Source organism: Mizuhopecten yessoensis, unplaced genomic scaffold (assembly GCF_002113885.1).
Source record: "Mizuhopecten yessoensis strain PY_sf001 unplaced genomic scaffold, ASM211388v2 scaffold716353, whole genome shotgun sequence".
Classification (NCBI taxonomy): domain Eukaryota; kingdom Metazoa; phylum Mollusca; class Bivalvia; order Pectinida; family Pectinidae; genus Mizuhopecten; species Mizuhopecten yessoensis.
Genome location: NW_018480074.1, coordinates 1025339 through 1052852, shown reverse-complemented (window position 1 = coordinate 1052852; position 27514 = coordinate 1025339). Strand labels below are relative to the sequence as shown.

At 35.8% G+C, this 27514-nt stretch overlaps 1 protein-coding gene across 6 annotated transcripts in view; it reads right to left on the bottom strand.

The window, feature by feature from the left end:
* The window catches only part of LOC110443593 (prostaglandin E2 receptor EP4 subtype-like), a 55792-nt gene that overhangs the window by 23300 nt on the left and 4978 nt on the right, over positions 1-27514 (bottom strand). Inside the window, exons 1-2 of one of the 6 annotated variants that reach the window (XM_021487894.1) lie at positions 27102-27339; positions 26868-26930 (exon numbers count right to left, since the gene is read on the bottom strand). The exons of 1 other annotated variant lie outside the window; for it this stretch is intronic. The gene's annotated coding sequence lies outside the window, so the exon portion shown is untranslated. Of the gene's footprint in view, positions 1-3631; positions 3929-9257; positions 9468-26867; positions 27340-27514 lie in introns of those variants that run through there. 4 more of the 6 variants (XM_021487893.1, XM_021487888.1, XM_021487890.1 and 1 more) reach the window with 4 other exon arrangements.

Sequence of the window (27514 nt, the reverse complement as noted above, 5' to 3'; positions counted from 1 at the left end):
GCACTTTTCCTTAAGTTAATTTTAAACAAAATTGCAAGTGTATTTTTTCAATAACATTGGTGTTCTCAAATCCCCGTTTTTCGACGAAAATTCAGCAAAATTTGACTCATTAAAGCATCAGAATGTCTTGTAGATCTTCATGAGGTGAGATAGCCTGTACCATGCAAGGCAAGGCAAACGGTTGCTCAGCCACCTTTTTTCTTAGATTTCGAAAAAAAACACCATTACAGTTGAAGAGAATGCTAAGATAAGAATATGCGTTTTGTGTATCTAGCGCTGTAGGCCCTAAGAGTCCAGGAGTGGTACTGTTTTTGTCAAACGCTGCTGGACCGGCAGTGGCACCGATAGATCCTTAAGTATCTAAAGTATTGGCTGTAATGGTGTTCTAACCCTTTTTTCTTTCTTTTTGATAACTTCAAAAAGTTTCGCAATCGCGACTTAACAAAACAAAAACAAAACAAACAAAAAACATGTTTGAGAGCCCATATAGGCGTTTGAACCGACATTATCATATTTTTTTGTAAATTTCGTTTTTTCCTTAGCATAAAGATATAAAAAAAAACATTCATGACGCTTCGGGGCGATTAACGTTGTCAGTTTTATCGGAAAGAAAGTGCATCACATACACCTAAACTCCCTTTCATCATAATAGTAGAAGAAAGCCTAATTAATCTCCCAAGATGTCCAGTTAACGGTGCCAAAAAGTACGACATGCTTGACCGCTAAACTTATACATGTTTTACTGCAGTTAATCAAACTACAAAGAAACGATCCTACATTCGAAAATGCATGTTTCAAGTAATCAGTGTTGCACTTGGAACCATTCCACCTTGTTCAGTAGCGGATAAGACAATTTTGAAAGACAGAATCTAACTTCTGAAGAAAGACGGTAAACTTAAGGGAAGACCTCCGAACGGTTACGTTTACGTTTCGGTACACGAATAAATAAACCATTTGTCATGAAAGCAGGTCGTCCCGACCCCCTGGGCCCCACTCTATACCGTCTTTTAGTGATATACAAGCTATCAGTGATGATGCTGTTGAAATGATTTCTGCGTTGGGTTTTCTAATACTTTTCATGACTCTCCGGGAGCCTAATGGACCCCTCGCCTGGTAAACAGCGGCCAACATGGTTTACATAGTGACTCTGTTGAAACTTCTCGTCAATAATATATATGCCAGGATAACACACATAGTAGTTATGAATGATCGTAAAAAGCACATCTACACATTAATTAAATCATAGAACTGTTGAAGTTATGTAATCATAAATGCAAATATATTCCGTCTCCTAAGACCGGCATTCCTGTCAGAGATTGCGAGTTACGCTCCCATAGCGTCACAAGTATTGCAGTAAGCACCTCTAAACCTGACAGGTAAGGCACATCATCAACAGTTTTGAATGATTTTAATAAAATAAAACGTTCCATCATATTTTCTGATAAGTTGCCAGAGTTACTATCCCCACCTCGAATGCATCCTCGGTCCCAGTACAAGTGCGATTTTCACATGGGATCGAGAATACCTCGAATTCGGATGGAGACTATCCTTCTGAGCGAACACTGTCACAATACAGTCTCAATATCTATCAGCGTTATAAAAGGAGTACAACAAACACTAGATACTGCTTTTCGTTAAGAAATAGATCAGTAAAAAAATCTCAATGCCAGAGATCAAGATTAAAAGTCGCCGGGTAACTACGAAAATGTTAAATTAGTAAACGCAAATTCCTTAAAAACTATGAACTGGCTATCACAACATTTTTCATGTGTCTACCTGTCGCCATCAGATAGGGTAATAGAGCATTCTCCCACACATTTTAAGATATATCTGTTTTACGAGGCAAATGAAGATTGAAATTTAGAAAAAAGCCAATGTTGTGCTTCTTTCCATCAACAAACACACGCTATATGTTCGTGTTACACGATAACTCCAATGTTCGTTCAATATTCCCGTTGATTTAATATTAGTGACCTATCGATAGCGGAATTATTATTTCATCGTAGCACATTTTCCTGAACACCAGAGGAGACATGATGAGGGATACAAGGTGAAGCGTATGCGACACCTATAACATAAATGATTCTCGTCACGTGAGGCACATATCACACGCGGGTACCTGTCACATATGAAAGTCACGTGAGGTACCTGTTACAAGGCCACATGACACATGGGGTACCTGTAATAAGGGCAAGGTATGTATGACACCTTTCACATGGCCACCTGTCACACGGGAATCACGGTAACATGTCACATGTAGTACATGTCACGTGGGGAACATGTCACATGTGGTACCTGTCACATGTAGGACCTGTCACGTGTAATACTTGTCACATGAAGTACCTGTCACGTAAGGTACCTGTCGCATGAAGTACCTGTCACATGTAGTACCTATCACATGTAGTACTTGTCACGTGAGGTACATGTCACGTGTATTACCTGTCACATGAGGTACCTGTCACGTAAGGTACCTGTCACATGAGGTACCTGTCATATGAGGTACCTGTCACGTAAGGTACCTGTCACATGTATACATTCATGGTGTCTGTTCTTTCGTTTTTATTTTTCTTCTCTTTATATTACTGTCTTTTTGCATCTTCTTTAATTCCTATTGTTTTTAGGTGATGGCGATAGATTTTTTGATTTGTTTTAAAATTGCGGTGAGGTATAATTTCTGTGCTATCAAATTGTTTATCCGTTGCTTATATATTAGTGATTGTCGTAGATAATGATTGTGACTTTAAGGCGAACAACATTTTATACATTTAAAATAATCGTGCAACATTTTTAGCTTTGTCAGAGATGCAAATATATATACGTCTATAACATTTTTACGAAAAAATAGAAATAAGAGGTTTTTAAATTTAAAACACCCTATTAACGTCAACTGATTTGGATTATTCTCAAATGTTCACAGACCCACCCGTGTTTACTATAAACGATATAGTTGTCTACACGTGTTGCCGCCCTGCTGACTAATTGTGATGGACTCTGGGTACAGGTAGTTATTAATGTTCACACATGTACAACTGACAATGTTTAACATATATATGCGTTGTGATCTGTAGGTAGTTACAAGTGTGCATCGTGTCGTGTCGACCTAATCTCAGTCACGCTTACACTGTTTACACACAAATACTGGTTTTTTTTCCCCAGGTCTGGTTCGTATTCAAATTTAGCTTCCATTAATCTTGATTCAAATGTTCATCTGCTGTCAGTTAGAAAGCTTTTTTAATTTATTATTTTAACTGTTCTAGAATCTTAAAAATCCAAAAACATCGGGGTTTGATTACTAAACTGATGGAACACAATACTTAATATATACGACAAACCCGTCTCCCTTTACTTTGTGTACGGCATTACATAATTAAAATTATACCCAAACAACAGTTTCATGTGACTGTAGAATTTCTTCCTTCTTCCGGCTTCATATTACAAACATTCACGGTTTTAACAGGTAAACACAAGCATAAGGCAATAATATTTCAACATTTAGAATATTCGGAAAACTCGTTCTTCAACGTGTATTTTTACGTCATACCTGACAATTGTAAGATGATAGGTGTGCATCCTTTTAAAACGATAAATCGTGTACACCTCAAGTGTCTTCATCACATTAGGTTAAACTCACCATTGTTATCTCTGAGATCAGCCAGAAGAAGCGAACAGACGTCACTGCTGTATGTACCATCACACCTAGGTAGACACGTTGATTAATTAAAACACATGTACGCTGTCACTTTTTTTTTCCTCCAGCCATTTCAATTCTACCTACACACATAATTAAAGTGCACCGTCACTCTCACCTCGACACGCTTACAAAGCAGTACAAATTGTCATACAGTGTCACTCCGACCGGGAGAATCCTGACATTGAAGTTGTAATTGTGACGGGCGGTGCACTCAACAGCAGTTCGAAGGACAGAAGGCTTACATACACCTATATATATACTTGTATTAATTCGAAGTTTATACTAACCGGATGTAAGCATTTAACAGTTTGCCATATGAAATAAGAAACGGAGGACCTCATGATTAAAGATAATAATCTCAAGTTATGCACACTCTTTTTAACAAATACAGATTTGCTGTGATTTACCGTTGTACTTCGACCTTGTAAGATTGACATGTCATGTACTTGTCCATATCGAAACAGCGTAGTATGCGACCAGTGCGCGTTAAAAGTACGCATGGTTACTAAAATGAATCACCGGATAAACCTGATATCTCGTACGTATTCGAGTGGAATATAGAGTGCAAGTATCTAGCTTAAAGTGTTATAAGTTTATGTCTGGCAAGATGCATCATATATATTGTACTTATACTATATACATGTTAAACTTCGCGGTGTTAAAATTTCGCAACTCTTTGCCCGGAACTTATTCGGGGTTTTAATTTCGCGAATCATATTTTTTGTCAATCTATTTCGGAACACCTTGCAAATATTTCCGAGTGCTTGTTTCGTACTAGCAACGAACAACGCAATATCGTAACTAGACACAGGTGTTTACTTGTTCCTAGTGTGTACCAGGTAAGAGAGTTGCTTTCAATAAGGATTTAGATGAATTATACTCGTACGTCATACGCATCTCGCAAGATATATTATATAATAATTCATTTCTTATAGATACATTGAATATCTATCAAAAGATATATTATATAATTATACATTTCTTATATGTATATACATCAAAACCCGCAGTACCAAATCAAACTCTCACAATCTCAGTACCCAATCAAACTCTCCAAATCTCAGAACCAAATCAAACTCTCACAATCTCAGTACCAAATCAAACTCTCACGATCTCAGTACCCAATCAAAATCTCCAAATCTCAGTACCTAATCAAACTCTCCAAATCTCAGTACCAAATCAAACTCTCACAATCTCAGTACCAAATCAAACTCTCCAAATCTCAGTACCCATTCTAACTTTCTAAACCGTCAGTACCCATTCGCACTCTCACAATCTCAGTAACTAATCAAACTCTCCAAATCTCAGTACCAAATCAAACTCTCCAAATCTCAATACCAAATCAAACTCTTCAAATCTCAGTACCCAATCAAACTCTCCAAATCTCAGTTCCCAATCAAACTCTCCAAATCTCAGTACCAAATCAAACTCTTCAAATCTCAGTACCCAATCAAACTCTACAAATCTCAGTTCCCAATCAAACTCTCCAAATCTCAGTACCAAATCAAACTCTCCAAATCTCAGTACCCATTCTAACTTTCTAAACCGTCAGTACCCATTCGCGCTCTCACAATCTCAGTAACTAATCAAACTCTCCAAATCTCAGTCCCAAATCAAACTCTCCAAATCTCAGTACCCAATCAAACTCTCCAAATCTCAGTACCAAATCAAACTCTCCAAATCTCAGTACCAAATCAAACTTTCCAAATCTCAGTACCAAATCAAACTCTCCCAATCACAGTACCAAATCAAACTCTACCAATCCAAGTGCCAAATCAAACACTCCCAATCTCAGTACCAATTCAAATTTTCCAAATCTCAGTACTCAATCAAACTCACCCAATCTCAGTACCGAATCAAACTCTCCCAATCTCAGTACTAAATCAAACTTTCACAATCTCAGTACCCAATCAAACTTTCCCAAACTCGGTACCAATTAAAACTCTCACAATCTCAGTACCTTTTTGAACTCTCACAATCTCAGTTCCCAATCAAACTCTCATAATATCAGTACCCATTCCTAATTATTCCAATTTAAGAACCCATTCAAAGCAAACAAAATCTCAAGTCTTCAGTGACACTCTGTTCCCATTCAAAATTCCCACCAAAACAGGTCATTGCTCTCACCTAAGTCTCGGCAACTAAATTAAACCGAATAAGATTATCACGAATTGCGTGTGTCTGTGTGTATCCTTGTAGATACGGAGTTTGAAATAACACAGCTCTGATAGACAACACCGAGAACCATAACTTTACCAAATGCCATCACCATGTTTACGGTTATCAGATGGTTGTCAGACGATACCCGTGACAGCATGGATCAACGCTAGGAAATACGTATTTTATGTTGAAGTGAGAAATATCTAATGTCTAAAAGGACAAAATGATGATTAAACAATAGACACAACAGCATAGCGTGTGGCTGTTATGTTATCTCTTTACAAGCTGAAAGGATGGTGCCATCGGTCAGACACAAGTAATGTGTCCCATGTTGGGCTCAATTTACAGGCTGTGATTAAATGTTATAGAAATCTCATTCCGGAAGTCGAGTAGGAGGCCGGCGTGTTTAACTGATAAACTATTCAGCATTGTAATCCTGTCAGGTGTAGGATCACGAAAAGCATCGCATTCCAGTAATTTATAAGCATACCAAAAACACTTCCTTAATTGTCCAATTCAGCCCTGTACGTGGAAACATATCTTTCTATGATAAAAACGTTGGATGGGCATCGCTGGGGAAACAACCGCCAATCTTCAACACTACAGTTAGAGAGTTCCTACAATCCACGATTAGAGAGTTCCTAGACTACAAATAAAGAGCATCATATGCAACATGATAGCATTACGATGAAAAAAGGGCGAAGAAGCAATTCTATGGCGCCATTTACATGTATTATATTTGCTTTAAATAGAAAAACACAAGGATCCACGAGTGCGGAAAAAACACGAACACAATCGTTTATCGATAAGGTTATACTGACATTTGGTTTGTGAGCATCGTCATCGTGTTTTCATTGTTGTTGTGATGTAAGGTTGTAAATATAAGAGGGTCTGATTGTGCAATTTGTTTTGAGATTCATTTATCTTCATTTATCGTTGTTTCGTCTTTTCGACACGGAAAAAACATGTACATTACAACACATGGCTTTGATACATCTGAGCCTCTGTATAGTGATATTACTTCCAACTCTAGATTTAAATATGAGATCTGCATTACCTACGTCCGGGGAATAATACACCTACTCCGAATATTTCACTGTATTAAGTGCAAGGGTTCATCTTCATAGGTTGTCGTTGAAAAGTCATACAGGTTGCAAGAGCATTTTTCAGCAAATATACTCTCAAAGAAGAGCCAAGGTGACCTATAACGTGTCAGCGCTACGCTGCCAGTCCAAAGAAGCGAATTACAGAGAGGTTATAACGACACGCGACGGTCATTTGTCCGAGTTGGGTGTGGTTGATAAAGGATGAAATTTGGAAATTTGGGGGAAAGGAAGCAGTTCACATAGCAACGTTAGAATGACTTGAATGTTCAACCTCACTTTAACCTAGGTCGAGTATCTTCTGGCCCTGACACCAGACTTTGACATTTTGACAGATAGAAGTCTGGTGTGAGGCCATAGCGCACTACTTCATATACTATATAAGTATAAAGTGTCAGAGCCAGAGGAAACTCAGGCTAAGCATAAGCCTACTTCGCCCCCTCCCTAATATGCATACTCCCTCTTATTTCTATTTACGTCGTAGGAAACACATATTTGACATTTCTGGGGAACCCTTTGAGCCTTGACTTCCAGTGCGGTTAATAAAGGAAGAGCTTCGAAACAGGCAACACATCTCATGTGACTACCGACAGATTAAGTATTTCCTGTCTACGTGACAACACACCGAGTGTGTCGGTCATTGACAGTAGGTGCCTGGGTCGCCGTGTCAGATACATCTAGTCTGGACACCCTGGTGGGACCTCTTAAGTGGGATCTCCTTGGTTACTCTGTAAAATGGAACCTCAATACGTGGACACTATTGTTTATGTACTGTAAAAACGCGTGACACTGTTTGGCAGTAGAAATATTGGCGTTATAACGGGGTTTGTCGATAAATTGAGGGATATATATATATATTTAATATATAAGAATGCTTAGGAAAAAGAAAATGGCACCCTTAAATACATTGGCGATAAGCGAGGTGGCAAATGTGGCATTAGATCGAGACTAAACATATGAAGTTGCACCTCCTGTATCTGAGATCTCTGGTTTTAAGAATAAAAGTGAATATCGTTTATTCCAGACACTTCGGTTCGTGCACACAGGAAAACCTCAAATGGATGCTTGGTTGTATATGTACAGTAGAGACTCCTTATCCCAGATACTTTGGCTTGTGTGTACAACGTAATCTTTTGACATATTGCTTTATATGAAGTGTTGAACATCATTATTTTGCTGAAATTATGTGAGTTATGTTGCTTTGATTTTTTTCAAAACAATGGAATCTGTTTTTTTCTTTACATGTTCAAAATACAACAGTTTTATCTCATTTAGCAGATTTATAACAATATACATACGCATTGCAGTGCTAATATTGTTACAGACATCACGTACATAAATAATAAGTGCACAGCATGTGAGATAATTATAAAACTGCTTGTTAAGAAATGGCAATCGGACATCACAGAAAGCAGATGTTACCGAGTACCAAACTTACAAACGAAACAGCGTATAAATTAATCAAGGAAAATTAACATATAAACCAGAGAAAACACATTTATTCGTGTAAATTATGAAACTAGGTAATGAAGCTCTTTGGTTTCGGAAAAAAAAGACGAATATTTTGTTCAACCACATTAAAAATAATGTTGACGGTCACGTTGAAGATTTTTGATAACATTTCTACGTCAGCTATGACGTTTTCTCCTTTTAATGCCAGAAACACTATACTCTAGAACACCTGTGTTCGTATCGGGTGTCTGTTTGACTTCTGGGTTAAGTCTATATGTGAGGCACACTGCCAACTTAAACCTAACTAACCAAGACGTCTACAAAGAAAGCTCGAGGGAAACAAGGCTTGACCAACTAAACTGTAAAACATGTCAATATTATTCCATGAATATATATATGCTTAACTAACATTTGAAGTATTGAGATTTATGGTAAAATGCATGCTTGCTTCATTATGCGGGATAACTCAGAAATGTTATTAGCTCAATGAATCTTGATAAGAAGTTAAATATCGCCTGGTTAATTAAAATAAAGTGTACTTTTAAAAACTATTAATACACAAAAAGGACACCATGTGTATTTTAAAAAGCAGGTACCTTTAAGTATTTCTACTAAATGCATATTCAATTAAAAACATCATCACTCGATATATTCAGATTTTATCAACGAGCACTTAACCAAAAATACGCTCTGGTTTTTCGTTTGAGTGTGTGAAATGCATGCCAAGTTATTAGTAAAAGGCGAGGACGAGTCTGTCATATTCTAACATAATATATACGGTATTTAGTTCTAAAAGATCTGGTGGATCTACGTTTAAATGTTATAGATTCATTAGGTAAAGCGATACTTACGTTGTACGTAAGTAAGCGGTTAGTCCATCACATGAATGGTTCCTCCTTCAGCAGCCGTAGGGTACTGTGTGCACGGTAACACAGGACGGACAGCTGTAACTGAGCTTCCCAGCGGTTTGTTAGGTCAGTAAACAATCGTGATAGTAACTCACGAACAATGGGGTTGGTCAGCTGTAATGCGATGCTGATGATTGGTGTAGTATTCACTGAGTCTTACGATATAGCACACGCTGGCGTTGTAACGTAAAGATGCTGCAATATACTTTTATAATGATCGTTTCAAAGATACTAAGCATGAGGGTTGTGTTTTATGCCTGCAACTCTCAATAAGTCGTCTGCAAACTGGGTCAAATGTGAGATATATTTAGCCGTTAGATTAACTCGTAAATGTGAGATAGATTTAGCCATTATTTTAACTCTTCCGAAATGTGAAATAAATTTAGTCTTTAACTTATCTGCCAAAATTGAAATACGTCAGGTCATTAACTCCCTAATGTGAAAAAAACACTCAGCAGTTAACTTAACTCCAAAATATGAAATTCATTTAGTCATTAACCGAACTCTCTAATATGAGATACATAAAACTATTACCTTAACTCCCTAATATGAGATAAATAAAGTCATTGACTTAACTCCCTCATATGAGATACATAAAACCATTAACTTAACTCCCATATGTTAGTTACTATAAGTTATTAGCCTAACACCAAACTGTGAAATATATTTTCACAACTCCCAAAATAAAGCCATTAACGTGCATCCCGAAGTTGTGAAATTTATTTAGACGATGACTTAACTTCCAAAAGTAAAATACATTTAGTTTTACTGCTAGAAGTGACCATACACTTAGTCATTAAACTCGAAATGTCTACGCTACCAACACACTGTTTTATTATGTTTGAACTATTTGTGTAAACAGTCCGAAAGACGGACTCTGCTCATCTGTTTTTATTCGTTGTTATATTGTTTATATCTACCAGCAAACATTTTATTGAATACAAAAGATCTACCAAATGTTCGTTAATATGTTCTTAGCCGAAAATTCGAAATTAACAATTTTACAAGTCGAGAAACCTGTATTACAACGATTATTGGTTACCGAATGTACTCACAAACCCCGGGAAATTATCTCGGTGCAAACAAGATCCTGTTTAAGTGACATTGTTTATAGCTGGGAATAGATCGCCTAATCAAGAACCATTTGACTTCCCGTGCGGGAGTTTCAGCAAACCCGTGGACTCCTACCAATCTGTTATACAGTGTACCAGGACTGTCTGACTTGGTCCCACCGTGAGTGACTTGACATGTCAATTGAGGAATGCAAACTCTTCAATCGATTGGGACAACCCTGCCACAGTTTACAGACTCATATCCTAATAATTCATTGGACAACTCAAATATTTACCCTTATGATATCAGCGGTAGTCAGCCTGCTGACTACAGTTAGCTCCCCTTCCTGAACTCCTCATATAAAGCACAGCAGCACCAGACTCAGTTGAAATTGACGACGAGGAAGATGCAATCGACGATGTGTTTGGAGTTCTCCGGAAGTTTACATTAATGATAGGTCAACAAGCAAACCATGCTTATCAATTTATGTAATACTTTCAAATAAATGTACTGTCAGAGAACGCCAATGCGAGAACGATTTGATACTCTTCCTGGTCAGATTAGTACTGAACTGAATGGTCGACTCACAACAGTAAAAGTGTCATAAGAAATCCCCACTGCAATGCAACCTTGTTTAGTTTAATCCTACTTCCTCTACCGAATGTAGTGGAACTGGGTCGATTGCTGGCAACCAGGTAGCTCAATTGGTGAGAGCGTTCGTCTAGACTTTGGGAAAATCCCAGGTTCGAATCCTGGTCTAGCCGTGTATTTTCCTCTCCATTTGCACTTGGCAGCCAACGTGGCTGCCACCAAATGTAACGTGCATGCGGTCACCCATCCAGCTTTTGACCACACTCGACGTTGCTGAACTAGTGATGCAGTACCCCCCCCCCCCCCCCCCTCATATTCCTTGGCTGTTACAAGTAATTAAAAAAAGGTTAATCTCATTTTTTTTTTTAAATCTTAAGGAAGAAAAATACAGACCCGTCCTAGTTCTTCCAAACATACCCAAACTTTTTGAATGACTCCTTAATGACAATGACTAAGAATGTCTTTCCCATGTATTGTTACTAAAGAAACAGCAAACCGATGGTCTAGATTAATCAACTTACCTTATTAGCAGTTACTTGGTTATAGCAGGCGCAATGTACTGGAATAGGACTAATGTCCAGCGATTGGGACCGGGTCAATAAGGGGGTAGCCCAGAGTTCTATTAGCTGACCTCTAAGTTCAACATATGTTTTTTAAATATTAAAACAAACAAAATCTATACAATAATGCAAATGACAATAACCTGGTGCATATCAGTAAAAGCTAGACTTACTATAGTCAGACCATAGAAACAGAAAGTCTTAATTCGATAAACTGGTCCAATGATAACGGTATGAAAACATACACGGAAAATATCAACCTATGAATGCATAGGTAAAAACTTTAAAAAAAAAATTATTTTAAAATGTGATGATATGGTATCGCTACTGGGTGTTGCCACTCTCTTCAATATCTAGCAAATACATATATGTAGAAAAGCATCTCAATCATTTTCCGTACTTAAGTGCATTACAAAATCATCATCATACAAGTACTTAACGAAAGTCGTCTCGGCCTAGGTAAATTAATCTTTCCAACAATTCTGAATCCTGAGTTATAGATTCTACTCTATTATACAAACATGAGTTCATTATATCTATTTTACAACCTCATTGCTCAAATGATTCAGCAGTTCTTTTATGTACAAATATTTTTATCACGTGACACCTTTGTCTTCCTTTCACAACAGACTGTTAAAATGCTGCGGGTATTTATCATTTCAGATGCTGCGTGCAATTGTCCTATTTTGTCTTTTTAACGTGGATATTTTTGGAAAATACTAAATATGCGTCATTTTTTATTTAATGCAGGTACGCGAGAAATGATAAGCAAATGCATCGTACCCGCTGCTTGAGCGTGACCCTTCACTATAAGCATGTCGAGGTAAGTTATTGAACGGCTAGTGGAAGTCAATAATTGACTATAACACGGCTTAATTGGTCTGAAAACCCAAACGCTTCATTTACAGACGCCATTTGGTTTCGCAATTCTGCAGATAATAATCTATAAAAAGTGACGCCATGCTTCATACAAGATGATCAAAGCCAAAATCTATCGGCATCCGTCCATCATCACATGAAACCAACACTTGAAAGGATTATAAACACTATTTCAAGTCATCTTCATTGTAAGTTCTGCGGAACATTCTCATCGTGGGCTTGGCAGGAATTTAGTAGATCTGGAGGTTAATAGAAACGTTTCTCTTTTGTTCTTTATCAGAACTTTAGTTCTGTACAAAAACCATATCTGTAACGTCACTCGACAAAGGAACCAGTCACACGGCTCGGGTGTTTACATTCGCAATACGAGAAGGCTTTTGGAAGAATGTTGCACCTGCATGGTTTGTTGGAAAATAACATCCACGCACTTGCTTTATCGTGCATGATCAACCAATGAAAAGTGTTGGTAGAATTTTCAACAATCTAGTGGGTAAAATGGTCATATTTAAATAATTTGAATGTAATTCTAAGTGTAACCATGAGAATACACGAATGTCCCAAAAGTTACAAGAACGTTCTCTGTGCTTCACTGGGGACAAATTACCATATCTCTTAAACACTTTTCATTTGAAATAACCATACTTATCTCCTTATCAGAAAAATCAAGAGTATGACACTGGGTGTTTTAAAATGATCCATAAAACATTATTCGGGAATGTCTTCATTAACTTATGCTCATGCTTTGTATAGCTTATAATCCATATTACCATTATACAACCCAGGGAAAAGTCTGTTATCATGAGATCCGATATGGAACAGTCTGCCAAACTACAGACGACTGGTTAAAAGTTTCTGTCTGAGATGATCCTGTGTGTACGTGGACTGTATAGAGGTCTTGTCTGGATACTTTGACATTGTAATCGCAGTTTTTTTTGCGATAGAGTGTAAACAGTTTCTGTTTATTCTCCGTCACACCCTAAAGGTATAGGGGAATATTCTCTTAATATTCTGGTTTTCACTTATAAACAATACTCTATGTCAACTTTTACCTCGTTATGGCACATTGTAGAATGGATATCTTAGTGCTTAGGGATCTGAATTATTGTGGACGGGGATACCCAATCATTTGGTGTTCAAGTCACTCAATATATCTATATTTTATATCATTTACCTGCGACCTTATGATATCAATACGCATTTGCTCTCTATGCTCTTTGATCGTTCCTTTTGACTGAATTGTCTCCTGTTTTACCTCTTCAAGAATTCTCTGTCACACCTAGGGTATGACGGATTACACGCAGAAAGAAACATTACTATGACGTCACGGGAACGATCATATATGACGTCATAATCAGCTCTTGTTGGGAGAGGTCATGTGTAAATCAGGAAAACAAACAGATTACAAATGGTGAAAATTATTGTTTTTTCTAAAGTATATATGAACTGATACATTATTGGTATATATGAACGGATACAGTATTAGTATACATGAACTGATACAGTATTGGTATATATGAACTGATGCATTATTAGTATATATGAACTGATACAGTATTGGTATATATGAACTGATACAGTATTGGTATATATGAACTGATACAGTATTGGTATATTAGAACGGAAACAGTATTGGTATATATGAACGGATACAGTATTGGTATATATGAACTGATACAGTATTGGTAGATATGAACTGATACATTATTGGTATATATGAACTGCTACAATATTGGTATATATGAACTGATACAGTATTGGAATATATGAACGGAAACAGTATTGGTATATATTAACGGATACAGTATTGGTATATATGAACGGGTACAGTATTGGTATATATGAACTGATACAGTTTTGGTTTATATGAACTGATACAGTATTGGTATATATTAACGGAAACAGTATTGGTATATATGAACGGATTCAGTATTGGTATATATGAACAGATACAGTATTGGCATATATGAACTGATACAGTATTAGTATATAAGAACGGATACAGTATTGGTATATATGAACAGATACAGCATTGGTATATATGAACTGATACAGTATTGGAATATATGAACGGAAACAGTATTGGTATATATTAACGGATACAGTATTGGTATATATGAACGGAAACAGTATTGGTATATATGAAAGGCTACAGAATTGGTATATATGAACGGATACAGTATTGGTAGATATGAACGGATACAGTATTGGTATATATGGACTGGTACAGTATTGGTAGATATGAACTGATACATTATTGGTATATATGAACTGATACAGTATTAGTATATAAGAACGGATACAGTATTGGTATATATGAACGGATACAATATTGGTATATATGAACTGATACAGTATTGGAATATATGAACTGATACAGTATTGGTATATATGTATATTAGAACGGAAACAGTATTGGTATATATGAACTGATACAGTTTTGGTTTATATGAACTGATACAGTATTGGTATATATTAACGGAAACAGTATTGGTATATATGAACGGTTACAGTATTGGTATATATGAACGGATACAATATTGGTATATATGATCTGATACAGTATTGGTATATATGAACTGATACAGAATTGGTATATAAGAACGGATACAGTATTGGTATATATGAACTGGTACAGTATTGGTAGAGATGAACTGATACATTATTGGTATATATGAACTGCTACAGTATTGGTATATATGAACTGATACAGAATTGGTATATAAGAACGGATACAGTATTGGTATATATGAACTGGTACAGTATTGGTAGAGATGAACTGATACATTATTGGTATATATGAACTGCTACAGTATTGGTATATATGAACTGATACAGTATTGGTATATATGAGCGGAAACGGTATTGGTATATATGAACGGATACAGTATTGGTATATATGAACGGATACAGTATTGGTATATATAACCGGATACAGTATTGGTATATATGAACTGATACAGTTTTGGTTTATATGAACTGATACAGTATTGGTATATATGAACGGATACAGTATTGGCATATATGAACTGATACAGTATTGGTATATATGAACTGATACAGTATTGGTAGATATGAACTGATACATTATTGGTATATATGAACTGATACAGTATTGGTATAGATGAACTGATACAGTATTGGTATAAATGAACTGATACAGTATTGGTATATATGAACGGATACAGTTTTGGTATATATGAACTGATACAGTATTGGTATATATGAACTGATACAGTATTGGTATATATGCTCTAAAAAAAGGTTATGTCTTCTTTATATAGTCTTAGGGTTGTAATTAACTTTTATATGCTTCACACTAATAGAATAGCTGCCAATGAAGTGTGTAGGCTTTTAACACACAAATCAATATATCAATGTATTGCTTTGTTCATAACCCGTTTCATATGCATATTTTATCATATTTATATTTATCATATGTTTAATAGTTTATTGAACTGACTGTTGCCTCTAGAATACTGTTATTCTATTATTACTGAAACTTAATTGTCTCATTTGTCAGTTGTTATCCAAGCCCGATAGAATTGTAGTTATAATTGCTTAATTGTCTTTTCGCCTGTGGCAACGGGAACCAATAGAAATTTATTGAGCATTGATTAATTTGAGTTTGACATTAAGTGCAGTATTTTGATAGTACTTGAATCTCATAATTAAGCAATAATAAAAATGTTTGTTTTAATGCATCGATATCACTAGGTTGCCTCAAACATCAAATCTTACAGAATGTGTAATCCCACACCATCAAACGCTACCTTATAGAATAATGCAAATACCATGACGTAACTCGTGTTTGAGTGTCACTCCATACTTAATCAATGAGTAGGAGACAATGCAAAGGAATTACATTTCACATGATTTGCATATAATTCCGTTCTGTATATATTCTCGTAACACAGAAAAAATAAAGCACAAAGTCCGATATTGTGTTTAAAGTAAATTCTTTCAATAATTAGATCATCAAGTAAACTAACGCTGAGAAAGGAAACAGCTGTTTGATAAGACTTATGATGTTTGTAAGATCAGAACATCGATGGTTATACGGTCATAGATCAGTTTTTATTCTACTGAAAAACAAGGATGATGGATATGGCCATTAGACTGTGAGCTGGTTGGAACTTTACTCCAGGAAGAATCTGAAAACATAAACTGGGTGCACCTAGCTATTGGAAATGTTAAGTAGAGGTTTTAGTGTAATAACAGTTTTAAACAAAAAACACTAATAGTATACTGTTGGAAAACAAGCAATTCATTCCTTTAAATAAAGTATAATACTCTACAAAACTTTTCAATTCGTATTATTACCATGCAAAAATAAAATAATCACCCATCTTGAAAATGTTTGTTTTATTATAATTTATCTTTAACTTTGATGAGAGGACGACATCAAACAAAAGAATAGGGTTTGAACACTTTTAAAAATATATAAGTAAAGGATGCTTATGTTACTTGGTCTGCTGATTAGTTGAAATAAGTAACAAAAAAATGAATTCATCTTTGACCTTGACCGAGGACCACAGAGTTGAGTGTACCCTTACGCTAAGTGGTCACATGGTACACAAAGTAAAAATTACTTCGTGACTATGAATAACGTTCGTAATCACTCACTTCTTTTAGGTAATACTTAAAATACCAACAGAAAACCAACCTTATCGTGCGTAACTTCATTTAATTGCTCATGTAGATATAAACATATCATACGACATTCATATTTGTTCTTATCAAGATAAAATTCCTGACATATTTGAATTCCATATAACATATACATTCTTTTACACTAATTGGACTACACATACCAGACAAATGGTTTACACAAATTGAATTCCATATAACAAAGAACTTGTTTACATTAATTAAACTCCATGTAACAAAAATAATGTTTAACTTGACTAATCAATGTAACAGAAACATTGTTTATACTTATTGAACTCCATATAATCAGTGAACTTGTTTACACCAATTAACTCCATATAACAGAGACATTGTTTATAATAATTGAAATCCAGGTAACAGAGACAATATTCACTCTGATTAATTAAACACCATATAACAAAGAGTGTGCTTATCCTGACCAATTGAGCTCTATATAACAGAAATATCGTTTACACTTACTAATAGAGCTCCATATATCAGCGGTAGCGTTTACACTGACTAATTGGGTTATCCATAACAGAGATAGCGTTTACACATACTAATTGGGCTCCATATATCAGAGATAGCGTTTATATTGACTAATTGAGCTCCATATATCAGAGATAGCGTTTACACTGACTAATTGGGCTCCATATATCAGAGATACCATTTACACTGACTAATTGGGCTCCATATATCAGAGCTAGCGTTTACATTGACTAATTGAGCTCCATATATCAGAGATAGCGTTTACACTGCATATATCAGAAATAGTGTATACATGGACTCATTGAGCTCTGTTTAACAGAGGTAGTGTTTACATTAACTAATTGAGCTCCATATGACAGTGATAGCGTTTCCACTGACTAATTGGGGCTCCATATGACAGTGATAGCGTTTACACTGACTAATTGGGGCTCCATATGACAGTGATAGCGTTTACATCGACTAATTGAGCTCCATATGACGGTGATAGTGTATCTACTGACTAATTGGGGCTCCATATGACAGTGATAGCGTTTACATCGACTAATTGAGCTTCATATGACGATGATAGTGTATCTACTGACTAATTGGGCTCCTTATGACGGTGATAGTGTATCTACTGACTGTTTTATCACATGTAATCTGTCCTGACCGTAAACTTTTCCGTATCATCACCAAGGTCACGTCAAGAAAGAGGTAGTTACAATTCACTGGATTCAGTTTGAGGCAAAGAAGTAAGATCTTAATCTGGAATTCAAAATCCTATAAGCAAACATTCAAACCTCCTTTTTGCCTTCTTTCCATGAAATGGCATTCAATTAGTACTAGATTATCGAATTTCCCTAATATGCATCTACAGAGAATCTGACATAATGACATAGGCTGGTTTTCTTTATTCTGCATCGAGTTGGTTCCTTGGAGACCTTTCAAATGTCCATGTACTTTTAACAACATTTTGCAATTAGACACAAGTTCATGTTCTAGGAAGGAATAGATGAATACCACTGAACATGGCATATAACATGGCAAATATGTGATCGATCGGTAACTATACAAGCATGGAAACTTGTAAACCTGCCACTATGTCGAATTATCTGCAGACGCATACAAGAGGAATGCAATATGCCTTGACTTTGGCATCAGAATGGATGTAGCGCAATTTTTCTATAAACATTATATAATCCATTAGACTACAGGAAAGAAGAAATGGATATTTCAGATAACACTGCGGATGCCATGTCCGGTTAAGGAAATTTATAAATGAAAGCAGTTTACAAAAAGCAAAAAGAGAGTACTGAAGTGTCAACGAAACCGCAAATTGGACTAAAAATCGATAAAACTAGGGCAAAATATGAACAAAGGAAAGACTACGAGGAGAAACGACCAGATGTTCCTGAAGGGTATGCTTCTTCTGTTTCATCGACGACATCTACCATATTAATCTAGGTCAAATTCAAGTCATGTCATATCGTCTCATACCGAGGACTTTGGGAGTGACATCAGAACTGTTACTTAAATCAAATATTGCCTGTCGTTACAGGCACATTTGGATTTTTATTGTTTTTCATCTGATATGTTTGTTTTCACTTCATGAGTTATTTTTCGAATATATATTTTTTATATTTTACTTACAATACATACATTTTCAAAATGCATATTTCCCTTCTTTTGACAAATATTTGAAAACTTGAAAGCATACTTTTATGAAACAACTATAGGAATTTTGAATGAGTAACGTTGTGAGGATTCGATTAGGGTATGNGGGGGGTTAGTTTCGACAATTAAAAAAAAAATGAATCCCTGGTTCTTAAAACATATATATTTATAACATACTTTCTTAAAATATACTCTCATAAAGCGAGTCTCACGGACTAGAATTTCTTATTTCCGATAATATATTTTATTTCGGTACAGGCTGTTTTTTCATGCAATATAAGAAAATCTTTTTCCCAACCTGTTATCTGGAGACGTGCAAGTGACCGTATGAGACAAGAAACTATTCGTTAAAAAATATTTGTTGTTTCCGGTTACCCTACCTACCCTTTTGTTTTTGTGCCTACCCGAAACTCTTTAAGACAATTTTCAAAGAAGCACGATTAAAGTCAAGATCACTCTCCTATATAAAACACATAAAAATAGTTTGAAAAATAAAACTTGTTACCTACTTAACCTAAATGTTTTTAACAATTTAAAGGACACTCATTTATTTTTTGTCTGGCCTTACATATCTCACACGTAGTGTAATAATGTCCACAGCCCGTCAGAAATAGTGTAAACGAGTTCAAATCCGTCCATTATATGAATCTAAGATGTAGTATTTATGGTGTCTTTCCTTTAGTATCTACACAACACACTCATCTATTCCATATTCACTGGCTGAGTTGGCTAACTGCGTAATACAAGGTGTACTCTTAATATTTGGAAGGATGACTGGACACCATCTTAACGTGTTTTGGGGACGATATGACGTCAGCCAAGAACATACTTGGAGGAGATTTGAACAAGCAGTGTAGTCAGTGTATGAACAGAATTACGCTCGGGTGTATCTCATTACAATTGCAATCAATTTCGTAATATATATACATGTATCGATTAAAGGCGGTCTGTGCGGTACACCAAAGGTCTCGGGTGCTGTTTATTGAGGTTTGATACTGTATACGCAATTTTAAACCCGATAATTTTCAGATAATGTCAAATTTAAATTTCCTTGTTTATGCAAAACAATGGGCAGTGTTCAAATCTAATACCTGCGAACGAAAATATGGGAGGTTTATACTAACATGCGATAGGCTGCTATATTCTGTAAAACGGCAGTCATTTAGTTTGAAAAGAAATAACATTATCAATTCCGCATTAAAGCCATTTTGGTCTCTGTGGAGTATATCAGTATATTTCTTATTTGAAATATTTTCAAAGTAGTAACAGCAGTATTTTACTTTCTAAGATGATATGTTAAAGTATAGCTGCAGAACAACATTGATTTAGTAATAAGAATTATAACTTATGTGGTTGGGAGAGGAATTAAAAAAAAAGAATAAACCCTTTTAAAACATGAAATATTTACTCTTTCTTATGACCACATGGACGCTATTTGAATAAACGTATTTAATTATTTGTTCCCCTCCATTTTAACAATCCTCCGTTTGTCTTGACGGCCCCAGGTAGTGTTTTAAGGTATACATTCCACAATGAAAAGGGTCAAGTACAACACCATTAGCAAAGAACACTGAGTTACATATAAAATTTTGAACACCCTGGTTGCTTGAGTGCGAAAAGTAGTGACAGTCAGATAAGGCTCAGCATGTAAAATACTACAGTTCTGTAAACCCAAATCACGTATAAATACGAAAATCGATTCCATTCCAGAATTACATGGAAAGCAACATGAGGGTCTATACTGATGAATATTAATATAAATATGTTTCTGACATTTCATAATTAGTTGAAATCACAAACACTGAAGCAATGGCGGTTTGTAATAACGATAATTACATGAATACAACAACCTTCTATTATTTGTAAAGTTATTAACGGGACTAATGCCTACCAATCTTAAATTAAATGGTAAAAACGATTTATTTTTTCTTTTGTGAAATGTCACTGTTTCAACAAACATCATGTAGCTGTTTACGAGACATATACTGTATCTGTATATGTATTTACGAAGCACACCTCAAAACATGTACGACACTCATTTGTAAATATTTAAGAAACAGGAACCTGATACTGACAAGCATTGTGTTTCAGCTGTTAACTTCCTTCATTGAATGCATCGCTAATTATGCACAGCTGTTTGGAACATTTATAGTGTACATAACCAACGCTGAACATAATTATGTTAACGACGTCCATTGTTTACATAACCCACTATGTACAGCTGTTTACGACTTTCATGGTTCCCATTACCCACTATGTTCAGCTGTTTACGACTTTCATGGTTCACATAACCCACTATGTACAGCTGTTTACGACAATTATAGTTTAAATAACTACCATGTACAACTATTTACGACTTTCATGGTTCAAATAACCCACTATGTACAGTTGTTAACGACGTCCATTGTTTACATCACCCTCTATGTACAGCTGTTTACGACATTCATGGTTTACATCACCCTCTACAATTGTTTACGACATTCATTGTTTAAATAACCAACATGTACAGCCGTTTACGACAATCATAGTTCAAATAACTACCATGTACAGCTATTTACGGCGTTCATGGTTTACATAACCACCATGCACGTACATCTGTTTACGACGTTCATGGTTTACATAGCCACCGGGTATAGCTGTTTACGGCGTTCATGGTTTACATAACCACCATGTACAGCCGTTTACGACATTCATGGTTCATATAACCACCATGTACATCTGTTTACGACATTCATAGTTTAGATAACCACCATGTACAGCTGTTTACGGCGTTCATGGTTTACATAATCACCATGTACAGCTGTTTACGACGTTCATGGTTTACATAACCACCGTGTACAGCTGTTAACAGCCTTTATGGTTTACATAACCACCGTGTACAGCTGTTAACGGCGTTCATGGTATACATAACCACCGTGTACAGCTGGTGGCGACGTTCATGGTTTACATAACTACCGTGTACAGCTGTTTACGACGTTCATGGTTCACATAACCACCGTGTACAGCTGTTTACGACGTTCATAGTTCACATAACCACCATGAACATCTGTTTACGACATTCATAGTTAAGATAACCACCATGAACAGCTGGTGGCGACGTTCACATAACCACCATGTAATCTGTTAACGACATTCATAGTTTACATAACCACCGTGTACAGCTGGTTGCGACGTTCATGGTTCACATAACCACCATGTACATCTGTTAACGACATTCATAGTTTAGATAACCACCATGTACAGCTGGTTGCGACGTTCATGGTTCACATAACAACCATGTACATCTGTTTACGACATTCATAGTTTAGATAACCACCATGTGCAGCTGTTTACGACGTTCATGGTTCACATAACCGCCATGTACGTTCATCTGTCTACGACGTTCATGGTATACAAAACCACCGTGTACAGCTGGTTGCGACGTTCAAGGTTCACATAACCACCGTGTACAGCTGTTTACGACGTTCATGGTTCACATAACCACCGTGTACAGCTGTTTACGACATTCATAGTTTAAATAACCACCATGTACAGCTGTTTACGGCGTTTATGGTATACATAACCACCATGTACGTACATCTGTTTACGACGTTCATGGTTTACATAACCACCGTGTACAGCTGGTTGCGATGTTCATGGTTAACATAACCACCGTGTACAGCTGGTTGCGACGTTCAGTAGTTTGCACATGGTTATAGCCTCATCATGATGTATAACATGTGCATCGCACACATCGTTTATACCCTTATCAATTATTACATGATATTTACACCCATTTTTACCATGTTTCTGTTCATTATATGATTAAGCATCGAAAATATGTTACCATTATGATCTTGTTAACGACACTCATTAATAGTTATTCATTCCATACCTTTACATACGTTTGATCATCGCTTAATTAGCGTCTGCACGTCATACTCAAATCTTTTATTAACGAACATGCGTACTTGAATAATAGCCTCGTGCTTGAACTATAGTTTTTCAAATTCAACATGGTAAGCATTTTAAGTGTCGTGTCAACAAAGATCTACGTCAATCAAGTAAGACTTACCACAATGAAGTGTCTTTGTAGATAACTTAAGTAAAGAAGAGCAGTATGATTTACTTATCTTCGATATACAAATATTTATTTTACTGTAATGTCAATAGACTTAAACATTAACTAGTAGTTTCATGAATAAACGTTGTAAGTCTGTTATTTGTTTCAATATCACGTGTTGATGACGTCGGCGTATTTGTGAGAGTCTGATAAAGAACAGGTAAAATATCCAAATCAGTAACGTTAGTGACTTTGTAAAGGATTGTGGGGATAGTTGTCACACTCTATGACGTCATCATGTTTGTGAAGAAATGTGAAGATACTAAAGTAATTTAAATGTTCAATGACGTCAGCACGTCTGTGAAGAACTCAAAGAATTCAGAACAGAAAAAAGTATACGATAACGTCTCCATGCCAGGAAAAGGTCAAAACCAAACAAGACACCAACCGACGGTTCCGAGAAATGAGGAAGCACAAATCTTAAAGCGTAAGGAAAAAAATTACCTCCCCCTCCCAACAAATACTAAATACATGTATGCAAAATCAGTCAAAAACAGTTTCTTCCGGAGAGTCTGCCATTCCTGCACGACCTATAAGCCATCATGTCTCCGTTCTTATCAGAGCAGATTGAACCTTTCTGATACAAACCCGGGCTAAATTCTGAAACCGACAGCAAGATGAATCCATTCAGATTTTCTTATGCTCGGAACGGATTCTTGAAAAGCAAATGAACTATGACTAATACTAGATCTTAAATAGTGACAATGAAGCACCAACAACTTGTACACCTATCTCTTATTTAAACGAACATTATGAGAAGTTCTTTTTACACAACCAATAACAGTTTCAATGTGACGTTTCGATGACTAGTACGGTATGTACACTGTCACCTTCATCAGACAAATGACCAGTGTACATACGATTACAGAGTAGCCGAATCGACATCGAATTTTTGGGGAAAACTCGTACACATTTAACACCTTTGTGTGCATACATTTCACTGGTCCTTTTGTCTGATGAAGGTGACAGTGTATATACATCGAAACGTCACATAGAAACTCTTATTGGTTGTGTAAAAAGAACTTCTCATAATCCATACTTACAAACATGAAAAAAAATGTTTAGAAATTAAACGAGCATTGTTAACAAGATTACTTCGCACTTTTTGTAAAATGAAATAAATCCTTTTTCGGTTCTTTTACAAAATGATTCGTGTAAATAGATCTAGATATTGAAAACAAAGCCTTATCCTCAAAGCAAGTTTGCCCAAATTGATCATTGGTTACATTATACCGAGACCTTATGGGCTCTGTATTTGTTTATCAAAAACAAATGCTTCTACCTATCAGCTCATATACTCGATACATCAGAGTTCACATTCGAAACAGCAACACTTTCTTCTTTCCATTCTTACTTGGGTCGTAGTAATTAAGTTAAACCCCAAAACACCTCATTGTAAGCAGGTCAAACACTAAGCTGCTGGCAAGGAGGGTGTCTCACTTTCATTGAATCAACGTAGCGTTGAGGATGGTACATTGTATGATTGATGATTAGGGCGAAAACATGTTTGTTGAAAATAAGGAATATTCTAAAATAAGAATTATTCCAAATTAAGGAATATTTCAAAAAAGACATATTGTTTACTACTTGTTGTTGATCTGGGTATTTTTTCTCTCTCTAAAGGTGACACTTGTAAGATCATTTGCTGTTGTAGGAATATACATTGATGATGTCCATCACAACACATGAAAACTAATTGTGTCCCTGTCCCGGTTTTTTTTCTTTTGGGAAAGTGCGCTAGAACATGCTGAAGGGGAATTTATGTTCAGGCCATCTGCTGTTGTAGCGTTTGCTTATAGTTAAAAATATTTAAAGCAATTTGTGTAGAATAACTGAAATAAATGATAAAGAATTGTCATCTATTCCCTTGTTTGCAAAGCCGACTTTCCTATAATTCCGGGTCACCGGAGAGTCGTGGTTAAAAGTTGTGCCACTTTTCAACTATATTTGCAGTCTCCAAGCTAGTTGCCAAATGCAATAAGAATGCATCAAGGAATATAAGTAAATAATTTAAATACTATACCGTCAATAAATAAAGATATTTTAAAAGCAGTGCTTGGTACTATAACTATAAATAAACCGTTTATGACGTTAGTTTGTTTCTGAAAGATTGCGATATCTTTCATGTCCAAACAGTATAAAGGCCCCCCAAAATAGTTTTGATGTTATGAACAGTACATTTCACTGCAACTTTTACCTGATTTTATTGTTCTATATATAAATGGTTTGAGTCCTTATCCTAGAAGATAAGATACATTTCCATCCTTATCAATTGTTTAAACTTGATACTAAGTGCCTTTACATGTTAAGGGATAATACAGTGAAGAGCCCAAGAATTGTTTTAAATTTTTAAAAAGGGTATTTCTCTGAAAATACTATCAGATTGTATTGTTCTATATATGGTTTTAATCGTTTTCCTAGAAGATAAAAATATGTTTTTCTTCCTTATCAATCGCTTTTTCTTGATACTTAATGCCTTTACATGTTCAGGAATAATACAGTGAAGAGCCCTGGAATAGTTTTGTTTTATTTAAAAAGTGTATTTCACTGAAAATACTATCAGATTAGATTGTTCTATATTTGGTTTGAATAATTTTCCTAGAAGATAAAATTATGTTTTTCTTCCTTATCAAAACGTATATATTTTATATTGAGTGCATTAACATGTTGAGAGAGAATACACAAATCTGAAAACGCCTGCTGCGTACAATAGCATGTCGCTGCAGGCCATATGTACACAGCTGTATACGTAAACGGTCCTCCAGGCCTGTTACCCACAATTACAAACATAATAATAGACATATACACCACAATACCACATCGTGAAAGGTCTGTCCACAACAACATTAAACTACATAGCGGTCCGCTACATACAACTACATATCACAAAAGGTAAGCTCACAATAATATACATTAAGTCTTTGCTGTCAAAAAGATTTAAATTAAAAGAACTGCTGCCCCCAATAATATACGAAAAAGAACTGCTACCCCTAAGTACATGCGAAAAGTCGTCTATAAACAATAACATACGCATAAAAGTGTACTTCAGTTGGATATTTCCCTTATTTTGTACCTTTTTACATCAACTTTTTCTACACACTTTACAAAACTCGTCACTGTTTAAATTCTTCCTATGACAAAAAAAAAAGATTCAAAATGTGGAAGAATCACATGCAAAATTCTATTATATTGTTGCCCTTATCCTTGGCTTCATAATTATGCCCAACCATATTACAGTGTATCTTCAGAAATTATTTTTAGGAGATCTTAATGGTTCTGATACATTCAAATCTGATCTATTCACAAGAAAAATTCTATCATAATTCCATCAAAATTATCTGATCAATGTACGGATAGAGTCTAAGGAACTTTGATCATCGAAGACAGTGGCTCATGTCATCTTAAATTAAACTGACCCGACAAGGATTATACCTCACTGGTGCTGTCAATAAGCGCCTGTCAATGTTTGCCGTTATTAAACTTAAGGTAAACATGACACTCGGATATTATCACTGGATATCTGATAACACTCACAACCCTTGTGTAAACTGTTCTAAATACCAACCAAACTAAACTTACCATCGTTTTGGGCAGGATGTATACTCCACTTGAGTTCGTGATGTGAGGTTTCTGACTAACACACTATTAAAAGAAAAATATAGCACATCCTCATCGTCGGTAAATTCAAAAACATGAAAACACTTTTCGTTGATAGATCTCAATCAAAGCTCTAAACATGAAAAAACGACAATAATGACCACTTAAATACTCTTCACAGATATGAACAGGGACTAAATGAGTGTGTTGCCTTACACATTGTTGTCGTCCTGATGTCAATAAGACCGGGAGACGTGACGTTCACTGCGGTTACAACATACCATGTACCATGGAACCACCAGCATATTTACTCAAAGAGATATGCAGTATTGACTCAGAACCGTTGTGTTTGCAGAAGAATTACTTAATTCCGATTTTAAGAAAGAGATTCTGTTGACCAAACAATCGTCTGTGACTGAAGTAGGTCCAGGTTTTGTAGCGAAAATTGGATAAACGTTTTAAGAGCATCCGAGGTTAATACATAAAATCGATGCTGACGTATTCCGATCCAATGTTTCGGAAGCATTCTCGTGTAACTGTCTCGTTGCGACGAGATATTTACTCGGGCTACAAATACACGCTTAAGTCTAACAAGGTCACTGAAAAATACAAAGTACATCAAGGTATAT